Below are 8,741 nucleotides of genomic sequence, written 5' to 3' on the forward strand. Positions count from 1 at the left end.
ATATACATATAATTATAAATTTTATATACATATTTCATGAATTTAATATCATTTGACATACAGAATATATCTGAGAAGGTATCGATAAGCAAGTGACACGAATCTGCACCGTACCTGGAGACCTGAAAAGGGCCTTCCACCCTGACTGCCGAGATTTATCGCTTAAACGTGCACTTATGGGTTCAAGAGAGGGTATTGCGTCACACACGTGAGGCAATAAATCATCAAAATATGAGTCGATGATAGAACGTAAAGAAATAACGTTTAGTGCCTGAATTAATGTCATTTGGGGCATTTATATGAGTAAATGATTGAATATGTGGCGTATTTAATCTGAAAACACGATAAATTCATCAATTATTGAAAAGAGAGAACTCGAGTTGCGAAAAAGCATCGCGATTCTTTGATATATACAATATTTATGACGCGCGCTAAAGCCTATACCGGGATGCTACTGGGAGATAGGGTTTAAGAATGCACACGATCGCGGATACGAGCGGGCAAAAGGATGCGGGCAAGTCAAGGAAAATCAAGTTTACATCTACGCCGCTGCTCGGCGAGATCTTCGCCCGAATGGAATTAAAGCGCGCGTGCTTTGAAACGCGCGCGCGTTGAACCCTCTCTCCGTGTTTATCTTCCACAACTGTAGTAAAAAGAATATCTCTTCTGATACTCGCCCGTCATTCATACGTACCGAGAATTAATGGTTAGTGCAACGAGGAATTCTGTTATTTACGTTTCAGCATCCAATATCAATTTAATTAATTTATAAATAAAAGATTTATATTCTCTCTCTCTCTCTCTCTCTCTCTCTCTCCTTCTTTTATCTTTGTCGATATACATATATTTGAATAATTCATCTCATAAATAAATGGCACTCTGATATCGATTTCGTTAAAATAATATGTTGCGTCATACAATAAATAATTCAATAAGCATTCAATGTACGATCGATTATGTTAAATTAATTTATTTAATGAATTTTCAAGTAGTTGCAAAAATAATAGCTGTCGTGTACGTTACGTGTATCTTCTTTTGTTGTTATAAGCCAATAATTTGGACATTTAAACAATATTTTCTCAGCCACGGCGAAACCAAGGTCCGCCGCTCTTGTAGACGTATATAATTTAGTCATTATGATTTATCGTGGAAACTCAATTCATAGCAGTCATCATCGTTCCTATCATCGTTCATTCCCGCGCTGACCCCAGGCATAGCAAACGAACGAACGATTCGCAACGACGACGATATTATCTATTATATTTAATGCGAACCTCTTTAGCCTCCGCTAATTGATAGCCAGGCATTAGCGTAATTGTAATGAGTCAAAATTACGGTAATCATGCGGTCTAGCGTCTTGGGGGAGGAGCTAAAGTCTTTGGCTTTTGGTGAATCTTCAAAGAAAATCGCCGTCATATTATTCTGCCGATCTGACTGAGATCCGACTTTCTGAATATTTAATGTATTTAGGAGAAACATTTAAAAGAACACACACACACACACACACACACACACACACACACAATATTTTTCTCTTATCGTGTGTGTGAGAAAACTAAATTTAAAAGTTTTAATAAAATTTTGAATTAATATAATATGCTTACGAAAAAACGTTATGTATCTCCGAAATACATATTCCTCGCAAAAAAATATATAATTTTGTAATAATATCGCAAAATGCCTAAAAATTAATTGCGCTAAAACTTTATTAATTTAGGATATAAAGCGTTCTATCGATAAATCGAACGCAATAGTATATAAAAGAGAATTTGAACCAACTATGTAACATTTATTTATTAATGAACTGGCGTATTTATGTAAAAAATATATGCAATATTTCTAAGAAAAAATCAAATCTTTCCAAAACATGCATTATAGCGTTTTTCTCGTAAGATTATTGCATGCCGGATATCACTGCAAGATTTGTCCAAGTAATATAATTAAATTAATATTTATTGTATGTATGATACATATAAAGTAACGACTATATCAAGACATGCAGATAAGATGTAAGAGTGAAAAAATATTTCTCTTGCCAGAATCGCGTGGGGAAAGTGGTTAGAGGGGGTGTAATGTGTGGTATACATTTATTTAGATGAGGGGACCGTGAAGTTCATCCCCTCATTTTTACGTCGCGTCGGTAATTCATCCGGCGCACATCCAATGAGGATGCCCGCAGGATAGACCGGAGGAAGGACAGGCCGCTAACGGATGGGTAGCTTAGGGGGTTGAAAAAGACGATGGGGTCTAATCGATGGCCATCTGTTGGACAAAGCGTGAAACTGCTGTCAGAGTTTCAGCGTGTCCTGTGGCTGGTAAAACGCTGTCACGAATAGCGTGTATCGTTGGGTGGTTAATGAGTGCTGTTGGATTACACGTGCGTTTGCGATAACGATCGATATACGAAGGCGCGATATGCGAATGCTTTGGATTATTTATCGGATTATTCGTTAATCGGATATCGGATGGAACATTGGTTAAAGGCTCTCATCAATCATCCTCAGTTATAAAGTAGACGAGCCTAGAAATGACGTTATATAGGTGTGTAAAAAAATTTCACCGCTCAAAGAAGGAAAGCGAGATAGAAGCGGAATGCGTGAGCGAAAAGGAGATGCCTTTTCTATTTCGAGAGAATATCGAGTTCGGTGTAATTGATACGATCGACGTTCGTTGAATTAATCGTTGGAGAGCCGCGAAAAAGCGAACTTATTATAATATCGGACGGACGCGTAGAGCGCGTTGCGGCCGCGCGATCTTTCATCCCATAAGCACGCTCTGATTATTTATGAACGTGCAAACGCACGCGGTACAATCAATTTCACGGAGGCAAATTAGCCGAGGCCGGTCGGCCGACACGAACGTTAAAATAATAACGCTCATCGCCTTAATGGTCGATAATAATTAGGGAAATTCTTACCGTCGCAAATTGGTCCTCGTAAGAACCTCTCCCGTTGCCGATCTCGCTTTATTTCATCGAATTACGCGGCTTAACGCCATTCGATGATCGCCAAAATTCTTGAATGGTGAAACTTTGAGATTAAGGAAGAACCTGCGCGAAAATATAATAGTTTTACGTCTAACGCTCATCGTCGTAACAATCTCGAAAATATCTCGAAATATTTCACATTTCCTTAGGGAAACTTATGTGATACAATGTTATTCAATATTTCCGTGTGTCATTAATCGTTATTAGTCTATTTAAAAAAAAAAAAAAAAAAAATTTAACACGTCATACTAAAGCGAGTTCACTTCATTTTTTTACCGTATATTCCGCGAGTCTTGTATCGTGTACCGTATTTTTTTTTTTTCGAGTTCCACGATTAAGATTCTGGCGAACGATTCGATATACAACGAGGAACCAATAACCGTGAACTGTTGCAAGAAACGAGAGTACCTTACTTGTCCGATTCTCCCATTATTACGAGCCGGGAAAGTTGGTCTGGTCTTTGAGGTTTAGAAAGTTAGGACATTACAGCTAAGATTAAAGCGAGAAAATTTGCGGGGCGAAGAGCGGCGGCGCTTTGGTAAACTCATGGCTCGGGAACGGAAGAAGGGCATTTTAATGGGCCGCGATTAGCAAAGCGAGGCGCCAGGGAGCCGTAGACAGCAGAATCACGAGAAACCACTTTTCACATATCCTTCGCGATTCTGTTTCTTGATCGAGGGACGTTACCAATACTCCTGAGGGTACAAAGTTTCTCAAAGTAGATTCGTAGAATCTCTAATGTGCCAACTTCTAACCCTGCGAAATCAATGATCGATATCCTTTTCATCTTTTGGAATATTTTGCAATATTTTGCCGAATGCACGATCTTCCTCGATAATCTTACGTATTCCTCATTACATACATATTGTAATTGTAATATTGCATGGTAGAACTGCAGCTATAGAATAGAATGATGTAGAATACTCGTATTAAAATATTTTTAACGCGTTTGTATATTATTATTACTATTATTAGACAATTTTGATGAGCAGCTAAAATCTATTCGAACAATTTCAAAATATTGCACACATCGCTTGAATAATAAATTTGTTTAGAATGCTTTCACGTTATAGGCAAATCTCTCTTAGATACGCATCGCTAGAAGCTGAATGTGAAAGCGTTACAGCATCAATTTTCAACGATTCGATGTAAAGTATTCAAACGTCGATTCAATTACAGCTTAATCACACGTATTCCGTTATACCGCGCAGTCTTGCCGATCAGATTCGGGGGGGTAACAATATCGCCCGCTCGCTCGGGCCCGATTAAAATTGCGCGGATTCACACGATCGGTGATTACAAGCGGGACGATAGTCGACACTCTCGGGCTGGCTCGGCTCGGCTCTGATACCATTTGCATTCTCGCGGCTCTGGTGGCTGGCGGATCCTCGTACGTATTATTTCGCAGGACTGAGGGAAATGTGTAATTCAAATGAGTTACGAGCGGTATCGCACTCCTGGGAAGTAGGTGCTAAGCGGTCGGATATGTTGATAGAGCGTCAGCGATACGTCGGACCAGGAGGTGGAATCGCGATGGAGTTGAAACACGGGCCCGGAACAAGAGTACGGAGCGCGCGACGGAGAAAGAGAGGGCACACCGACGGAATTGGGAGCCGGGCGGGTGTGGAGCGTGGTAACGATGAAAGGGGGAACGGGCGGGGGCTCTGTTTGTAATAGTCCGCGATGGTGCGAGGCGATGAGATGTGATCGCTCGGCGATGAGCTGTGGGCGACCTGATGGTCCCGCAGCGGTGCCCGCTGCTCAACTTGTCTACCCCGACTATGTCTACACCGGATCCAGTTACTGCCTATGTGCTTATTCCCGAGTAACCGCTACGAATATCCGTCGCGGGCCTTCGAAGCGTTAAATTTCGCGAATTTTAATATAATGGCGGGTAAAAAGCAGAAAGATCAACGAAATAATGTAATCTCGTGGTGAGAAATTTTCTTCCTCCTTTCTACGATCGGAACACAGTTATACTCGATTATATTTTATCGAATGTGTATATGTATATTGTGCGTTATATTACAATATTATTAATTAGCGTTTTCTTCTCTATGTAAAATAAAGTGCATTAGGGAAAAATAATAATGATGTGCGTTCGGTACGATTAATATTTTCCGAATGTTAAAAATCGTGTTTTCTAATCTGCGTTTACTAACGACAGCTCCTCGTGGTCATGATGGACGGCATCCTTAACTAGCGCGGTAAAAGAACGGGCGATGCAAAGTGATAACATAATCAGGTGATAATGTGGCAGTCATATCTCATCGCGAGAGACCCAGCGCGAAGGTGCAGGCAGGAGGAAAAGGGGCGAGGGGGAGAAGAGAAAGAGGCATAAAGCGCGGCGTAGGAGAAATAGCGGTGTAGGTGGAAGAAAGCGAGAAGTACCACGAGGGGCTCTCTCATTGGCTAGGTTTACTCGGCATCTAGAGACCCTCTAGAAGCTCAGACAACGGTAGGGAGTAAGCGACGAATGACAACACCATTCAAGAAGAGTGACTGTAGCGAACAGCCGTCGTTATCTCCTAAATAAGGGGGATGTCAGGGAGATCCGACGGTGATAACACTTGTTGAGATGCATTCTCATTATTCTCTACTAGATAATCATCGCCGCCAAATTAATTGAATTTTAAGCGGGATAATATCGTATTGCTTCTACAGCAGGTATTCTCGAGCCCTATTCAAGGATCGCGTCCGCGTTTCGATTCGATCAACGATAGATAGTTCTTGCCTTTCTCCGAATCGGCCAAATGATCAGAGACTATTTTTAAAGAAATCGAGGATATTTCAAGAGTATAACGAGCTGTGTATATTAATACACAGACTCGATAAGACGAAATCAAAGATCTTAACGTGAAAAATGACTACACACCGGTTAGAAGCGTACATACGTTCGCTTCGTGCGACCGACGATAACCTTAAGCTTCTCCTCGGAGATGAAGCATCGCGGGGATAGGTAAGAGTCTCGGAATACTTACGCGTACGTACATACGGAACATCTCGCAACACACTCGGCATGTCGCGCGCGACGCTGGAATAACACGCTGGCAATCATTCGTTCATGACCAATCGCGGACGTAATGATGTTATGACGTGACGTGGGTGAGAGTTACGGAGGGGCGGCAGCACAACAGGAGCGGAGCTTCGCAAGATGGGAATGTATCAAGTCCGAGTTAGGACAGCGACCGCGCGAGCGAACAAGCGAGCCGAGAGAGAGTCTGTCTTCTCTCTTTCTTTCTCTCTCTCTCTCTCTCTCTCTCTCTCTCTCTCTCTCTTCTCTCTTCTCGACTTATTATTTGTAGCCACGTTGTGGTGGTTGCCGGCGCGCACCAGCATCCATTTAATCTCTCTCAGTGAGGAGCGTTTCTTTGATCAGCGCGCGACCGCATCTGCCTGGTAATATCTCAAGCCGGTCCTGCAACCGGCGTCCCGGGCGCGAGCTCCCCGTCTTGCCTGCACCGAGGCATTTGTTGCTGTCAACCAGCACCTCGGATAGTCTCTGTAGTCGTTGACTGCGTGCCCCGTTTGCCTTCCCTTCCTCCTCATCCCCTCCTTCGCCGTCCTTATTTTCCTTCGACTGCCCTCCGTTCCGACCGAGCCGGAGAAGTCGCGTGCGGAATGCAAACGTGACTTGAGGAGAAAATCTTATTCTTTTTCTTCCTTCTGCCAATTCTGCCCTTTTTTTCTCCAGTCTTTCGGAATATCCAGTATACATGATTTCCTTTATGCGAAAAAATGTAGATTTAACAAAAATATGGTAAAATATGTTGAATAAACAAATTTTCATTGTTTATTATATGGAAATTTAATAATATTAATTAATTTTTGTATAATAAGTAATAATAAATAATGAAAAAGTTATGTAAGAAGAGTAATGAAAATTGGACGGGTTTTTTTTTACATCTCGTCCGTGGAATGAAAAGATCGTAGTCAGGATAAAGGAAAATCTGCTGTTTTGTAACAACCCGGAAGTAATCAATGCGGGCAATAATTTTTAATGCTTGATTCCGTGATATGGTATATAAACCCTGAGCGCTCCTGCAGTTCCGCGAATCAATTAAGGCGTAGAAATTCCTAGCATAATTACCCGCGCAACTAGAAATAATTTCCTGCTAGTATAATTCATTAAAAATATATAATTATTAACTGATTACAGGCGAATTAATTATGGACAATTAAGTAAATTTTAAAGGTAACCGTATGTGACGGTTACTATCGCGAGAGGTTGCCGTTTTGAAAAACGCGCAAGTGCAAAATTGGCAAAGACTAACTCGCTGCCGCTATATTCATAAAAGCGAAGCTTCCACGTTGAAAAGATGAAAAATAGCACGCCTTTACGTTATCTCGAAAGAAATATTCAATCGGTATGTATTTTTAAGCGTTTATTAAATAATGTATTATCATTCTTCCTCGATTAAATGAAAGAGTAAAATAAGTTTAAATAAGTATCAAAAATGCACGAACTTTCTTTTATAATTTTATTATTAAAATTTGTTTAAGAGAGAGATAAAATTAAGCGTATTTTATTTATATCGAAAGAGCATTTATATTATCTTGATAATTTCTGGTTATAAGATATTCGTTAGTAAACGCCATGGAAAGGAAGCGGGAAGCGACAGAATGTAATATCCCCCCGTGTTGGAAGGACTTGTTGGAAGAATATGTTGCGTAGCTTACACGCGCAAAAATACAAATACATATATATGGTAGTAATATGTAACGCACTTTGGAGTAATGTTACGTCAAAGCCAGCGCCACCGAAAATATGAGCTGGCTGCCGAGCGCTTCGCTAATGCCCGGTCATTTATTATGCTTACATTATTTCGAGATTATTAGTCTTCTCCACCTCTTCCCAAAAACTTTTGTGTAATGTTTTGACTCGCGTATAGGCCCGCTAATGTCGCTGCAAATAAGCGCAAAACGCGATTTTATGATATTCTTCGAACTTTTGCGACAGTAAAATCCACCAAGCGACACGCTTTAATATCTGTTGTAATTCTTTCAAAAATTATCCAACAGAGAAATTCTATTTACTCAAGAGTTAAATTGTGTTTTCATAATGCAAGGCGGACATTCTATAATGCAGTATTGAATAAATGCGATACTTGTGGCAAATGAATAATATCCGGCATCTAAAATTCAACTGCTCGCTTAATTTATTTCGGCGTATTTGCAACAAAGCCGGGAAATACTATAAATGTTTAAATGCTGATAACAAATAATAATCGAAACCGATAAGACCCCTCGTTGGCTGAGATCGGACCGAGGGTCGAGAAGAATTTCGCCTGAAAAAAGTGGGGTGGCGAACACCCCATAAGAAAGCCGGGAGCTTTCAATGCGGGAGGGATAAGAAATTACAGTAGAACGGCAAAGTCGATTTAGCGAATCGCCCTTTAAAAAAGGGTGATTTAAAAATACCGGTTTCCCTGCTTGCACCCCCTCACCCATCTTTTACTCGCCAAACTTGTGGCGAATCAAAATTGTCGATGCCGCGACTAACAGAATGTATTCTACAGAATCGAGAGGACATATTTACTTTTATCTTCGCCAGGTATCTAAAGGTACCCTATTCCTTAGAGAGCAAATATAGATTTTACGGTATATTATACACGTCGTTTCGATTGGATACTATACATTGGGTGACTGTATTCATCTTAAGTCACTCATGAAGATGCCTGTTATTGAAAGATGCCTCTACTACGAGAGACTGCAACCGATGATGACCTATGGATCTTATTCGTCAAATATTTTT

This window comes from Polyergus mexicanus, unplaced genomic scaffold (genome assembly GCF_030449975.1).
Source record: "Polyergus mexicanus isolate NDT 795.1 unplaced genomic scaffold, iyPolMexi1.0 SCAF_5, whole genome shotgun sequence".
NCBI classification, from domain to species: Eukaryota; Metazoa; Arthropoda; class Insecta; order Hymenoptera; family Formicidae; genus Polyergus; species Polyergus mexicanus.